The sequence below is a fragment of the Chinchilla lanigera genome, unplaced genomic scaffold (genome assembly GCF_000276665.1).
Source record: "Chinchilla lanigera isolate Chin_1 unplaced genomic scaffold, ChiLan1.0 scaffold00054, whole genome shotgun sequence".
Classification (NCBI taxonomy): Eukaryota; Metazoa; Chordata; class Mammalia; order Rodentia; family Chinchillidae; genus Chinchilla; species Chinchilla lanigera.
Window position 1 is genome coordinate 7,501,153 of NW_004955455.1, and position 14,981 is coordinate 7,516,133.

At 53.0% G+C, this 14,981-nt stretch overlaps 2 protein-coding genes across 2 annotated transcripts in view; one reads left to right on the forward strand and one right to left on the reverse strand.

Moving 5' to 3' along the window:
* The window catches only part of Rsph14 (radial spoke head 14 homolog (Chlamydomonas)), an 82,565-nt gene that overhangs the window by 9,460 nt on the left and 58,124 nt on the right, over positions 1-14,981 (reverse strand). The window lies entirely within an intron of this gene.
* The window catches only part of Gnaz (guanine nucleotide binding protein (G protein), alpha z polypeptide), a gene marked incomplete at its 5' end in the record, with an annotated part of 53,083 nt that continues 38,102 nt past the window's right edge, over positions 1-14,981 (forward strand). Inside the window, 1 exon segment of the mRNA XM_005396367.2 lies at positions 1-44.

Genomic DNA, 14,981 nt, shown 5'->3' on the forward strand with positions numbered 1-14,981 from the left:
CCACCCGGAGCAGCTCGGCAGATGCACTGTGCCGCGGCCGCGAGGTAAGTGAGCGGACCCGCGGCTGGAGCGCGCGCGACTGAGACCCTGGGGTCGGGGGCGCGGCCGGGGCGTCCACCCCACCCCCACCCAGGGCCCCGCCCGGGCCTTTGTGCTGGGGATCCATCTGGGCTGGGGGCGCCATGGCAGGAATGCCCTGCCAGGATGGAGGGCAGCGAAGGCGGAGTTGCCTGCAAAGGTGGGCAGGGGGCGGCCACGGGTAGGGCAGGTGCGGGGGAGAGAGGCGCACCAGACTGAGGATCCTGCAGGAGGGGGCGGTGGGCAGAGGGCACGGGGATGCCGCGCGGGGCCGCCGGGCGCCCTTCCCTGACTGGCCGCTAGTGCGGAGCCCCAGCCGGCGACCTGTGGGAGCGGCGCTGAGGCGGGGTCCCCTTCTGCGGCTGCGGGGAGGAGGCGACCCCGGGTGGCCAGAGCGGCGGCGTGTGGCCTTGGCCGAAACGGAAGAGAGGGCCCCCGAGGCCTGGGCCCGGGAACGGACCGCTCGCAGTTTTCGGTCATTGCTCTTGCAGCGAGTGGAGCAAGAGATGAGTATCGACCTGCTGCGATTGTAATATGTTCCCGGCTCAATATTTTTTTCCTTAAAAGGCGGTGGGGGTGTTTGGAGGAGGGGTGTGAGGGCCTCGGAGCTGGGGCTCGGTATCTTGCGGTTGATCCTAGGGGAGCTCTGTTTTTTTAGCGCGGTGCTGAGCCTGTCTGGGTGACGATGGCAGGAATCCGCCTAGGCCGAGAATCGGGGCTCCTATTACAGAGAGAAGGGGATGGGGAGGCGGTGCTAAGCAAAACCGGGGTTCCCTGGAGTCTGAGTCTCAGGGTGGAGAGATCCGCCTTGCAGCCGAGGTTTGCCTGGCTTGGCGAGGTGATTGAGCCCCTACCGGCTCCTTTCTCCCAAGTGATTTTCCTGCCTTGGGGATCTAATCCTGCTGCCCTCATCCCTGTCTGGAGGAAGCTCATTGGCCAAATTCAATTAAGCAAATATTTACTGAGTGCTTGTTCCCTCAGGGCCTGGTGCTGGGGTGGATAGGGTGGGAGTGGACAGGGCCTGCCCTCCCAGGACTGATTCATCTCCCCATAGGGGAAACTCATCCATGCTCAGATAACCCCCAGTGCTGGTGCAGGGGTCTGGGGAGGGGACTCAGAGAGGTGCCACAAGCTAGGGTCAGACGGGCCTGTGGGCAGTGTGACATTTGAACTGGAGCTTGAAGGACATGGGCACAGTTAGGTTGGGTGATTGTGGGCAGAGAAGTGAGAATGGACGGATGCACAGAGGTACACTTGGACAGGTGGGTCTGGTGGGAGCCCTGCGTATGCTGAGGAAGGAACCAGAGGCATGGTGGGGAAGGCAGGTGAGGAGTCCATGGGACTAAGGGGGCTAAGGTCCATGGCTTGTTAGCTGGAGCTGTCTTGATAGTAACAGGGGCCTGCTGGTCTGTAAAAGGGAAGGAGTTTCATGATCCCTTGAGCTGCAGTGGGCTTGGGGAAGACCAGAGAGGGCTCCTTGCAGCCTGGGGATGCCTTTCTAGTCACCTTGTCTCTTGGGCAGGACCAGAGCACAGATTACTAACCCACCCAGCCTCCTTAGCCAGGATGGAGCTTGCCTGCTTTGGGGAGGGTGTTTAGCTGGTGACTCTGTACCTTTGGGCTGTGGACATTTGAGAGGAGTATCCATCTAGGGGCTGGTGGGAATTCGAGGGTGGGCCATGCTTGGAAGAAGTAGTGAGCCTTCTTGTCTTGGGTTGATGAGATGCTGGCATTTGGTTTAAAACTCTTCCTGTGTGTTCCTCTAACAGATGCTGATTTTCTGAGACAGGAGATAAATAAGACGTAGTTCCTCCCCTTTGGAAGGCGGATGTCACCTTCTGCCCTACATGTGCTCCTGGGGATATTTTGCTCTTCCTCTAAAGGAGCTGTTTGTTACTCATCTTGGTAGTATGCCCCCCCAAAACACAGACACACACACGCGCGCGCGCGCGCACACGTGAGCACACACTCTCAGCTTTGGCTAAAGCCCACAGTGTTGTAGTGAGAACAGGACCTGCCTACCCTCATGGGGTATGTGGTCAATGCTAAGCAGGATGAAACTGCTTCTTTTTTGTCCCTCCCTCCTAGCCCATTCCAGCTGTCTGCTATGAGACTCTGGGATTAGGGCACAGGAAATAGAGTCCTCCTGTCGCCAGCTTCTCAGACCTTCTGTTTCCCAGAAAGAAAGATGCTTTGGGCTGGCCCTTGAGAACTTCTAGGGTGAGTCCAGGAACATATGGGTAAGTGGATGAACTTGGTTGCCTAGGACCCCTGCTTAGAGACCAATGGAAGGAAGGGTCTTCCTGAAGAAACAACGCCAAATGCCAGCATAGGCTGGCCTTGGATTTAGGAGTATGGTCTTAACCTAGACACTTAGTTGTCTGATGTGTGAATTTGGATAACAGTGTGCACTGCTTCCTCCCCTGAAAGCAAGGATAAGGTGTCCCAGTGCTAATAGACACTAGCCTCAGAAAACCCAAGATAATGTGTGACTGAAGAGGCATGCTCCGTCCCACCGACCACAGCTGGCTCACGGGAACTATGGAGAGACAGATTAGCCTGCTGGTCTTCTGAAGCCCCAGGAAGGAAACCTGGGTCACCTAGCCACTGGCTTGTCTTGTGAGCCCTGGTGCTTGATCAAAAGGTACCTCAAGGGAAGTGGACAGAAGCATCAGGACAGACACCAAGGGTCAGCTGCGGGCAAGAGCCCCTAGCAGAGGTCTTTCACAGCTTGTACAGACTAGGAGGGGCCCTGGTGTACCCTGACTCTATCCCCACCCTCATCACCAGTAGCGAGGCAAGATCTCCAGTGTAGGCTTTAGAAAACTTGGGGTCAGAACCTAGTCCTACCACCACCCCTTGGTCCTGCCTTCTCCCCTCAGCTTTCCTGTCCTTATCTGTAAACACAGCCAAGAGTGCCCTGCCTTGTCCCCCATACCTGCCCTCCCACACGTTTGGCCCCTTGTGGGTGTCCACACTGGCAGGGGAGGTGCTTCTTCACAAGACTGAGCAAACAGAGGCTGTCGGATGATCCTGGAGCACATGGGAGGAGACACTAGCCCTCTGAGGAGCCGAACCCTACACAGTGCCTTCATTCTTCAGTTAGCTAATATTTATCAGTACCTGCCGCAGGCCAGGCACTGTGCTGACAGTAACACGTAAGTCACTGAATAGGCAGATGAGTACGTGCTGTATAGAATACTGAAGTTGGGGGAGGGGGTTCCTGCCTGGGGTGGGGCTTGGTACAGTGCCTTGGAGAAACGGGCAAGTTGTATGATGACCAGAGGGAAGTACCCAGCGAAGGAATGGCAAGTGCAAAGGCATTAAGTGAATGCAGCCAGAGACCCGACTAGAAGGCCGGGTGGCTGAAACCCAGTACAAGGGGTAGGTGTGGCAGGGCTCCAGGCTACCCACTGAGGTGGGAAAACCTGGGCAGGCTTAGAACAGAAGGGCTACTTGAGCTAATTTAGGCTTTTAAAGGATTTCTGCTGATGTGGGAGAATAGACTGGGCCAGGTGGTGGGTGTTAAGACCAACATTCCAGGTGAGGCATTCGCTGACCCAGTGAGGTGTGAGCGGTGGAGGTGATGAGGGGTGGTCAGACAGGAGACTTACTTTTAAGAATAGCAGGTTAGGCCTGCTGATGGAGGAAACAAGCATAGCTGCAGGTTTTTCATCTGAGCCACTTGTGGGGCAGAATAGACACAGGCTGAGGAAAATGTGCAAGACTTCCTTCATGAGAGGCAGGGAATCAGAAATGCGGTCTGAAATCATATTTTTGCTCACAGTAGGCAGAGGGAAGAGTGAGGTTAGAGGCAACCCAGAGTCTTTGGCATCACGGTGTGAGGAAAGTGAGGAACCAGCTGAGGTCACTGGGGGATCAAAAGTGGGTGGGACCAGAAGGGACCAAGCCTAAGGCTGAGGTTGGCAGACACTATCATGATGGCCCCCTGGAGAAGGACATATCCCAGGAGCTTAGGATCCCTGCATCAAGCACTGTGGCAGTCAGGGAGTTCCTAGGAATTGAACAACATGAGCAACTCAGGCTGCACAATTTATGGAGCCTCTGTTAACAAATTATAGTATTAGGCAATCAGGCGTGATGGGCGTGCTTCCCAGCACTCCAGGAAGCTGAGGCAGGAGGGTTGCAAGTTTGAGCCCAGCCTGGGGACCTTAGCAAGACTGTATCTCAAAATAAAAAATAAAGGGCTGGGGATGTAGCTCGGTACAAAAGCCCCGGGTTCAATCTCCAGTGCCACCAAAAAAGAGAAAGAAATCATTAAGCATTTCAAGATAGTGACCGCAGAGCAAGCATTAAGCCTGGCATAAAGCTCTGTTGAGTTTGCGGGAGATGTGTACCCACAGGTAGCCCTGTTCACAGGGACTGCCAGGACAGTGCTGGGACTGTGATGGGCAGAGACAGTGTGTCACGGTTGGGCCCACGGCTTGCCTGGTGCCTTTGCTCCCTTGTTTTTCTCCTCTCTGACTGGGCAGGTAGGTGGGCTATATTGGCTCTCAGGGCCGCTAGAGTTGCTCAAACTGAGACTGTGAACAGCTGGCTTCCTGGCCCTCGAGACCCAAAGTCACAGAGACTCTTCAGTCATTCTTAACTGAAGGATTGCCCACTGTTAAACTGTCATTTCTTGCCTGTCTGTGGACCCCCGGCAGCCAGCAGCCCCTCAGGTAGCAGGCAGCAAGAGGCACATCTCAGAGTCTAGAATAAGCAGGCCCTGGGCAGGCATTCCCAGCAGCTTTATACAATGGCTTCCTTGAGTTCGTCTCTTTTCCACAGAAGCCTGCTACATCACAGAGGTTTGAGTTATTTGCTTCTAAATTAAGGTATAACTCTCTTTTAGAGATGTCCCTGGAGAATCCATCAAAAAGTGCTAAGAAGCAAGACTGTTAAAAGCCACAGTGCAGGGAGGGGCCTTACAAACAGTGTTAAGCCTGGTGTTCCTTGGAGCAGCCTGGGACCAGAAACACGCCCTATCCCTGAAGGCTCCGTCAGACCTCTCCGAGCTGTGCCTGTGCTGCTGGGCTGTGGTCAGACCAGACCTTTCAGAAAGAGACCCCTCTGCCATACAGCCCTCCTTTCCCCTGGGATAAAGATCTGCCAGGACCAGGTTCCTGGATGGGGCCTGGCCTGAGCTCTGCTCCCCTTGGCAAAGCCTGTCCCTCTGAGTCATGGAGGCCAGGGTCTTTAAAGATGTTGAAGTGGATGAGTGTAGACTGATGTGCACATTTCCCTTAGAGACCCGATGCAGGCTTTTGTAAGGAGGACACACAAGATCTGCCCTGGATTTTGCAGCCAGGTGCCTTCCAGGGACCTAAGTGCCAACCAGTGCTGTGGAAAAGGGACCTGTTTTTACCACAGTTTCACAACAGAGGAGACTGAGAACTAGAGGTGGGTCAACTTTCCCCAGGGCCTCAGTGGGTTTCAGTCAGCTACCACATCTGACTTGCCAGGCCCCAGGAAAGGAAGCTAGGAGCCTGAGACTTATCAGCGACCTAAGGTAGCCCTGCTCCATCCTATGCAGCTTAGCTGCGTCCCCTGTCTGGTCACAGGAAATATGGTGGAAAAGGCCCGGTTAGACCTGTTGAGTGGGAGCCGGCAGTGTGGCTATTGCCAGTCCTCAGACGCTGGCCCCTACTCTGGGTAGGCTGGTGGGCTGAAGTGAGCCCTGGGCCTTTTCCCTCAAGCCCTTTCCTTTCTTGCTCCAACACCCCTGGAGAAGCACCTTGGGGCTGGGCTCAACCCCTGACACCATGTGCCCTGGAACTGATGCTTTTTCCTGTTTAGACCCGTTTCCTTTTCTCTGAAATAAGGGTTGAAGCACTAGGGCTGCAGGACCTCACCTTTGCTGACAACTGCTGGGGACTGAGGGCTCACGGCCAGGTTGAGCCCATCGCGGATAAGATGGGAGGTTGGCTCTGTAAAGGCCATCTTTGCACTTTCTTGGTTTCTGCCTAAAATTGCTTTCCTTCTGCCGCTTAGTCGTTTGTCTCCATGTGTCAGTGTTGAAGGCTGCTCTTCGCAGCTGCTCTTCCTTTTCACTCACAGTTCTCAGACAGGACCATACTCATGTAGGGTTTCCAAATGCTCACTCAAGGCCTGGTGGGCCCTCTCTAGAACAGCGTGTGTCCCCACCTCTACAGCGCCTGTGACCCTGCCTGCTGCTCTTGTTCTCCTTGGCACTTGCCATAGTTCAACTTTCTATTTTATTTATCCTCTTTGTTGTCTCTCTCCTGGGCTTGAATGGAAGCTCTGTGAGGCAGAGACTTTCTCTCTTCACCTCTGAGAGAGAACCCAGCCCCCAGGGCCAACCTGCCTAGCAGGCACCCAGGAAGTTACTATGGAGGGGTAGTGAGTATTAGTGAGCACCTCAAATCATCCCATTGAACCCCTTTCTCATGGAGGGCTGGCATACACTCTCACATCGGAAACCCATGTTCCACCTCAGCTTTGTTGTACTCCTGAGGGGTGTCTTTGTGTCTCAAACCACGCAACACAAACTACTCCACAGGTGGACACCACCAGCTGGACACCATCAAGCCCAAGTATAGTTCACTCTCAAGCCAGAGGCAAGTGGACTGCCTGGCTTCTCAAACTAAATAAGATGCCTCAAGCTGACACATAGTCTCTTAGCAAGGTGGCATGCCTCGGTGGAGCCTTGATCAGAAGCAGTGGGAATTCACATGCAGAGGCGTGTTCATGGCAAACTATCTTTAAGAGAATGGGACAAGATCCCTATGGAAGTTTTTAAAAAGTAGCAGCTGAGTGGCCTTTCCAGATAGCCCCTGTCCCCCAGAATTAGGAAGTGGCCTGTCAGTTGGGTCAGTGGGGCAGCTTAGTACAGGGCAGAACCTGAGGCCTGGGTTGAAGTCCTGGATTTGCCCATAAAGGTGACCCTGCTGAATCCTTGTTACTCCCTGAGTTTCCTTGGTATCCTCACTTCTGTTTCCTTGGTTGCCTCACTCCCTGAAATCCTTGGTTTCCTCACTTCTGTTTATTTTTAAAATTATTTAGCAGTGCTGAGCACTGAACACAGGTCCTCATGCATGGTAGGCAAGTGATTTACCACTAAAGTATACCCCTTAGCCCTTCTTACCTTCAAACTTCAGGCTCTAGGGTAAATCTAAGGTGTGTGCAGATAGTTTTTATTTTTTATTCCAAATTTGGGGTATCTACCCGAAGTACACTGTGCTGATCAGGTTTCTATGACTGTGTTGTGGTTTAGAGGAGAAGCAGTCCCCTCTAGTTGATTAGTAATGTCTGCAACAGGTCTGAGAGGTAGGAGGGAGACATTCTTGCCAGCGACTAGCCAATCGCACTATTATGCTCTCCCTCTGGCTAGCCGCTCCAGTTCATCCTCATTTCTTCTTCCTTGGAAACACAGACCCTGACCTTTGTGAGGTAAGGACTTGCCTCCCTCCTCAGCATCTCCCCAGCTGGTACTCGGAGTGCCATGAGCAGCTCAGGTCACAGTTTATTGAAAGTCTCTTCTCTCAGCTGTTGTCCCGGTCCCTGCAGTGGCCTCTAGGTCCAGCCCCCTGCCTGGCCCCTAGCAGCCTTTCTCTGTAAACTGAATGAATGAATAAGCAAGTAAATGAGTAAGGCAGAGACTCATCTGCTTAGCAAGGCTTGGAGCCTTCTGGATATAAATCTCATGCTGAGCTCTGTTCTGGCATGTAACCCTGAGAACCCTGCTTGTAAATGTGAACCAGATGACCTTGGAAGGATGACTGGATGACCAAACTACTAAACTGTGTAGTTTGGGGCTCTAGATGTTGCAGTAGTGGGGACAGCATGAAGGAGGGGACAGAGTGACCAAGGAGGGTCCAGGTGTGTGAGTTCTAGGCTCTATGTCTTATAGGGGCTGAGTGCTCCCGTCTGACCTTGATCGTGGAGTGGTCCACCAGGCATCACCAGGAGTAAAGATGAGAGCACCCTCTAACCTGCTGAGAGGTGACCTTGATTAAGATTGGAGAACTGGACACTATAGCCCTTGTTCTGGCTCCAGCAGGCCCCAGACCCCCATGGAAGAGGCATTAATGGGTGGTGTTCCCAGTTCTCCTACCACCTATACTGGGCTTTGGTGAGCAGCACAGGGTGGAGAGGAGGAACTAAGCTAGAGAAGCAGCAGTTTCCACATGAGGGTCTGCACTAGTTCCTGTCTCTTCCCCCTCCCCGACACTACGTGGCGTGTCCTCTCTGGCCCTGGCTGCCCTAGCTGCTTGTAGCCTCAGGCCTACCCTTCGTGCTATTTTGTGACCCCGTAGACTGGCTACCAGGACCCTGCTGGCTGGCCTGCCATTCATCCCCTGGTAGTGAGTGTGGATGCAGTGGCCATTTCCCAAGCCAAACTTTCCTCCAGTGTGGTTGCCCCCTCACCCACTCCATTACCTCTGATATGCTGTGCAAACATATTTCTTGATAAAATGCTGGGAAGAAAAATAATTAGAGTGTTGCCTCCATTATCCAATTTCTGATTAATCAAACTCTCTTTGTCCTCAGCCAAAATCTATTCATTTCCCTTAAACACTGGGCTGGTGCCAAGCATCGATTTTCTCTGTGATAACACCACTCTTGCACGCACGTTCCAGCCCTGCCCTGCCCTGCCCTCTGGCTGGGATGAGCAGAAGCACTGATGTGACTGCTCCAGTCTCTCTAGACTCCACCCTCCTGGAGGCTAAGGGATCCATGTAGTATATGTGTGGTATAGGAGCATACTCCCCATGGCAGCAACAGAAACCCAGCCCCAAAGAATTTACAGAATAAGGAGACATCCTGACCACTGGGTTTGAGAGTTCTACAGCGAGGGAGCATCAGAGTCAGCTACCCACATATCCACTGTGTCTATCCAAAGGAAAGCCGCCAAGAGCCTTTTCAGAAGATTGCCCAAATGTCCCCAGGTGTCCCCTCCCTGCACTGAGTTGACCCATCCCTCACTCAGTCACTACAAGGGACTGGGTTGATTTATCAGCACTTGCTTGGTATTAGGTTCTTGTAGGCATGTGGGATATGTCAGGGAGCAAACAGAAGAGCAGCCCCTCCCCTGTGGTGTTTACATTGCTGTGAGTACAACGTGGAGGACTAGCACCCACCTTAAGTGAGTTATACAGCAGTGTGTTAGAAAGGGACGGTGCTGTGGACTAAGATGTTGTGGATGCTGCTACTGTGATATAGGTGTTTGGATCAGGGTGGTGGTTTTCATTTGTAAATAGGATGGGCAGGGAGACCTTCCAAGAAGGGGACATTTCAGCCATTGGATGAGGAGTGGAATGAGCCACTTGGCTATAGATGAAGAACTTTCCAGACAAAAGGAATAGCCAGTGCAAAGGCCATGAGTTGAGAAGGAGCCATGTGTACTGGAGAGTTAGCAAGGAGGCCAGCAAGGGGCCAGTGTATCAGAGTCAGGGAAGGAGGGAGTGTGGGGAGAAGCAGTTGGAGAGGCTTGGCTGGTTGCAGAGCTCTGGGGCTCTGGATGGACTGTGAGCCTGGATCTGAACTGAGATGGTAACAGACAGAAGGCTTCAAGCACAAGAAAAATGCACTCCGCCTTATATTATAAGGAATCCCCTGGCCGCAGGTGGAGCACCAAGTACAGAAAGCTGGGAACAATAAGGACACCAGTGAAGTCACTGAGATAGTCCAGAAGAGGAGCTCAGCAGAGCAAACTCGGTGGCAAGGCAGAAGGTCAACTGAAGGCTCCCTTGAGGTTAGGTGGGCCCAGCCCTGCCCTGAGACCCCCATACCCTATTACAAAGGGCCAGGCCCTCTTCCTACAGGTGCACTGTCACCAGCTGCAGGCCAGCAGCTTGTGGCTACACCCCTTACTGGACATCTTCCCTGGCCCTTGGAGCTCCCTTTTCTGGAAATATCGGGGAGGTTCTGCACATCCCTCAAGATGGAACAGCTGTGAGGTCCTTGTCCCTCCTGAGCTCCTCATGGGGTCAGGCCAATACTCGGCCACAGCTGGAACCTCACAGTGCCCAGCTCTTTCCCTCGGCCTGTCCCCGCACCCTTGACTTCCTGTGGGTTTCTCCTGAATGCTGAGCATGGACACAAGAATACCCCACTCAGACTGTGCTCCTCAAGGACCTAATCAAGATGGGATCAGGAGCAGCTGCCGGCGTGGACACTTCTGGAGGTGGCCTGTTACAGGCAGGACTGGTGCTAGCTACTGAGTCACCTGAAGCAGCTTCCTAGTGCTGGAGTCCCAGACTACTGGCCTCTGCAGGACCCACAGTGACAAAAGCCACACTCCTGGCACTTCCTCAGACTGGGGAGGGGAATGAGCAGGAATGTGCAGTCCTGAGAGCCTCTGATTTCCAGGCCAGTGGCCTGTATGAACTGGGCCTGAGCCTGTGGGTGAGTTTAGGAGGCACAAGAAGCAAGCCATGAGGCAGAGCAGGGAAAAAAATGTAACAGACAGATGGGAGTACTGCTCACCTTCCAGGTAAGAGAAAAGGGAAAGGGGCTATAGGGAAGCAGGGGGGCTCCTGGGAGGAGCTAGTCACTCATCTGCCCTCAAGGAGTCCTCGCTAGAGACAGTTCAGCCTGGGAGGTAGCCAGGGTGTGGAAATGGTATTATAGAGACCACCCAACTGAAGGACCTGATTGAAAGCAAATGAATCTTCCATAGGGAAACCCAGGAGCCAGGAGTCTGGGGCACAGCTTCTCCACGTAGCAGCCCCTTTGATTTGGCTCTCATCGAAGGGCCTGCCTCTTGGTTGTCATTTCCCCCTTTCACTCTGTAGGTAGAACCTTTCCATTTGTTATTTATATTTATTTATTCCTCACCTAGAGAAGGCTCTGGCCCAGTTTCCTACTGAGTCAGTGCTCCTGGGTGATGCTATCACCTCTCGTCTGGTCAGTGTTGGTGGCCATGAGCCAGAAGACAGCACGTGGCTGAGAACATCCAGAGCCAGGACAGCACTGCTGCCCTGGTGATTCCTTGTTGCCTTCCTTTAGCAGAGGGACACTGATAGGCTATGACCTGCCCAGCTAGGGCAGAGCCATTAGTTGGGTTGGATTCTACCTAAGAACAAGATGAGGGGATGACACTGTGTACATGAACCCTCATCTGTCCTACCATGCACTTGGACTTCGGCTTCAAAATAAGCAGGGAGCAGTCAGGTAGTACACACCTGTAATCCCAGACTTCTAGGAGGCCAAGGCAGGAGTTTCCTCCTAGCCTGGGTAATTTAGCAAGTACCTGTCTCAAAAAGGGGGACGTGGTCTGGGAATGTAGTGTGAAGACCCTGAGTTCAACCCCTAATATCAGAAAACAAAGCAAGGAGCTTAGAGGAGGCTAAGAAAGGGGGAGCTGCTTTTAGGTAGAGACCTACTGCCAATCTCTGGGTATCAGCCCTGTCAGATGGTTGTTGGGGACAGTGTGGAGAAGCTAATTCAGTGGCCTGGGCCCTAGTTACTATGGAGTGACTACAGAGAAGCCACACACAAAGTCATGTGTCCCCAAGCCCGAATCAGTAATATCTTGCCTTACATCTGCACATGTTATCATTTTTCAAATGTTTGCAGGGACTTTTGTGATAAATGAAATGCAAGTCATTTGCAAGCTTACAAAAAGCTTGGCGAGCAGAAACACTTTTCCCTCTGTCACCAACATTTGCTGGGTAAATAGGTGCTCTCCATTCTCTCTGTAAAGCATGCCAGCCTGCATCATAGCAGGCTGAGCACCCAGGACAGTGGGCAGCCCTTGGGGACCCCAAGCACTTCTCTTCACACCCCTTTGAGTCAGCTGTGTTTGTCCCAAACCTTTTTCTGCCAGTCGTTTTTGTTACATAATTACGTCATTGAATATTACATAAACTGATGGAAGGCGAATATAAAGGGGGCTTCTATGGAAATCAAAGTAGATATATTGGAGAACTGTGCTTTGCTTTGGTGTGGACAAGACAGCCATTAACAGCTTAGGGCTTGGATTCCAGTGACTTTGCACCTCACCGGTGCTAGAGGAAGTAAACTGGATGTTGCACAAGGTGTGCTGTGGTTTAAGGACAGACGGTATGGCTGCTCCAGAATGTGAACCTATGTTGCAGGAAAGGTCTTGGCTCTCTCCAAACCTTGGTATGTGAGTGTACACGTATCAGTTTGACTTGAAAATAAAATACTTCAAGTACATGTGCATCATTTCTTAGGAGTCCCTCGTATAACTCAGTGTTCAGTAGACTAGCCTGTGACCCCAACTTTCATGGCAGCTTTTGGTCATTAGTGAATGTTAGAAATATATCTCTAATGAGATTGGGATCTGTACGTTAGCTTTTATTTTTTGTTTTGGGTTGTTGTTTGCCCAGAGAGGGATCATTCTACATGAAAAGGTTGTAAATCATGGTCTGTGAGCTGGACAAGGCCTCGGAAGCTGAGGGGAAGAGGGGACTGCTCCATGACATAGCAGGGCTCCCAGGACAGGCCAACTTGGAAGCCCTTTCCCCGGGAGTATGGAGGCAAAGAATCCTTACAGCCCACAGGCCACCTGAGGAGAGTCTAAGGGCAGCTTTTTAGGATGAGAGGGTGTGGATCAAAGGACCAGGGAACGCGGGTTTCCCCAGAGAGCCCTCAGCTGAGGGGTGCTGTGTATAGAGTTCACACTGTCCTCCTCACTCCCCTACTCCCCGCTCCCCAAGGCTGCCATTTATTTCTTTGAAGTGTAAAGTGGTCAAGATAGCGTTTCCCCAGGGACTGGAGCTGGCTGGGATGGTAGCAGCGGGCAAGAAGTTCCTCTAGGGAGGGCTGGGCGGTGGAAGAGGAGGAACAAACCGAAGCGTCAAGAAGAGAAATCTTGTCCTACATGGGAAAAGGAACTGGAAACTGCAGACTTTGGAATCTTTAAGAGACTGGACTGCAGCTCTGAGAGGGGCAGGTGAGACACCCACTTGAGGCACATTTGTAGAGAGCAGGAACAAGAGGCCCAGCAGAGGTTTGGGGTATGGAGAGGTTAGATAGAGGGTGCCCTGGGGTCCCAGCAGAGCCAAGGCCAGAGTCCCAGAGGTGTGATGGCTTCAGGAACCACTCATGGGTCAGGAGAGGCCTCAGGATGTAAGATTCAGTATGAACTCAGTATGACCCCTCAGTGACAGGCTCCTCAGAGAGGTCAGGTTAGGTGACACTTTCAAAAGGGAGTGCTGAAAATGCTTCTGAGCTCTGTACAAACTTTTTTTGGTGTTTCTTTCATCCATCCATCTGCTCTGCAAATCTTTCACAACACCTGCTTTGAAGGAAGTAGAACTGGCAGCTGGGGGAGGGAGGGCAGAATAGGCGCCCAGACCAGCCGTGGTGGGGTCTCCAGAAGAACCGCACACACATTGCCATCCAGGAGAGGACCCCAGCAGGAGCTGGCAGCCTCAGGAGGGGACGGACCAGTCAGTGGGCAATGCTGCCTTCTTCCTTGGGTGTGGTTACAGGCCTGCTGCCCCGCTAGCCATAGAGTGTACTTGGTTCAAGGTCACAGGGGACTGAGTGCCAAGTCCACTGGGCTCTGGACCCTTAGGAGAGGAGACTCCCCTTCCACCTTTTCAAAGAAGGATGTTTTCATGCAGGTGGGATAGGGCGGGGCACGGGGGTGGGGTGCAGCCAGGGAGGTGGGACCCTTGTGCGGTTCACAGGAAGGAAGGAGTGGGGTTGTGCAGGCCGTCTTTCTCCAGAGGGCAGTTGCTGGGAGGGTGGGCTGTCCTGTCTCTTGTCCAGTGTCACTAGCATCAAGGCAAGCAGGGGTTTTATCTCCTCAGGAAGATGTGGCTTTTCAGTCCTAAAACGTGTTGTATCAAAAGCCTAGAGCTTTCAGACCCTTGCTGACCACAGTCACACTGGGAAATCGAAGAGGTCCAGAGGGTACCAAAGTACAGTTTGTGTGTGTGTGTGTGTGTGTGTGTGTGTGTGTGTGTGTGTGTGTCCGTCTGTCCGTCCATATGTGTCCACAACCCTCACTGAGCACCTGCTCCTCACTGGCACTGCTCCGTGCTGGGACATGGCCTTGACAGCCAGGCAGCCCTGCCCTTCACCCTGAGAGCCAGTGGGAAGCTAGACAGCCAAGCCACTCAGTAAGGTCATTTCAGATAGCTGAGCTGGAGAGACGGAACGCATGCCTCCACCTCCCAGACAGGCACAGGCGTAGGTGCCAGCCTGACTCACTCTCTCCAGCACACACTGTGGTTCAATGTTCAACGCTCCCCATGCATGTCCAAATGGCATCACACACTGTAACATGGAGGAGCTGTAACAAGGAAGTTCTTCTTCTCAGTCCAGGAAAATTGCTGCTCCCGGAGCCCAGGGGACTCCTGTTGTATCCTGGGTTCCCTGCACATCCCTGCCCAGAGGTATTCAGCCCATCCGTGTGAGTCACCTACTCCAGGTGGAAGCCTCCTTCAGAGCCCCTGAGCTCTGAGGGGGCTGCTTTTAGGCTTGTAGCCCCCTCCTTAGAGGCACAGACATGGTTTCCTGGGGCTTCCCCCCAGGCTCCCATGAGCTGTAGGAAACATACAGAGCTCCCATCTGCTTCATCTGTGGTGTCAGCTCTGGCAGTTACCTGGGCCCTTCATGTCCTCCCCCGTTCCTCACTGGTGTCATTCTGCATCTTTCACTATGCCCTCATCTCCATAGCTCTGGTCTGTATGAGAAGTGGCCTGGCTGTCTTGCTCTTGGTGTTCCCAACCGGAATATGAGCTCATTGATGCACAAACTTGTATTCCCCCTCACTGTGTCCCTGCTCCTGAGCAAGGCCATCCACTTTGGAGCACATTTTTGAGAGGGCCTGGTATTGATCATGGTGGGCTAATTGATCACTTGTCCTCACAAATCTAAGGGTGGAGAGCCTCAGGCCTGGGCACACATGCTAGAATATTTAAGAGTGCTGGGTGAAACAGTGAAGGCACCCTGCTAAA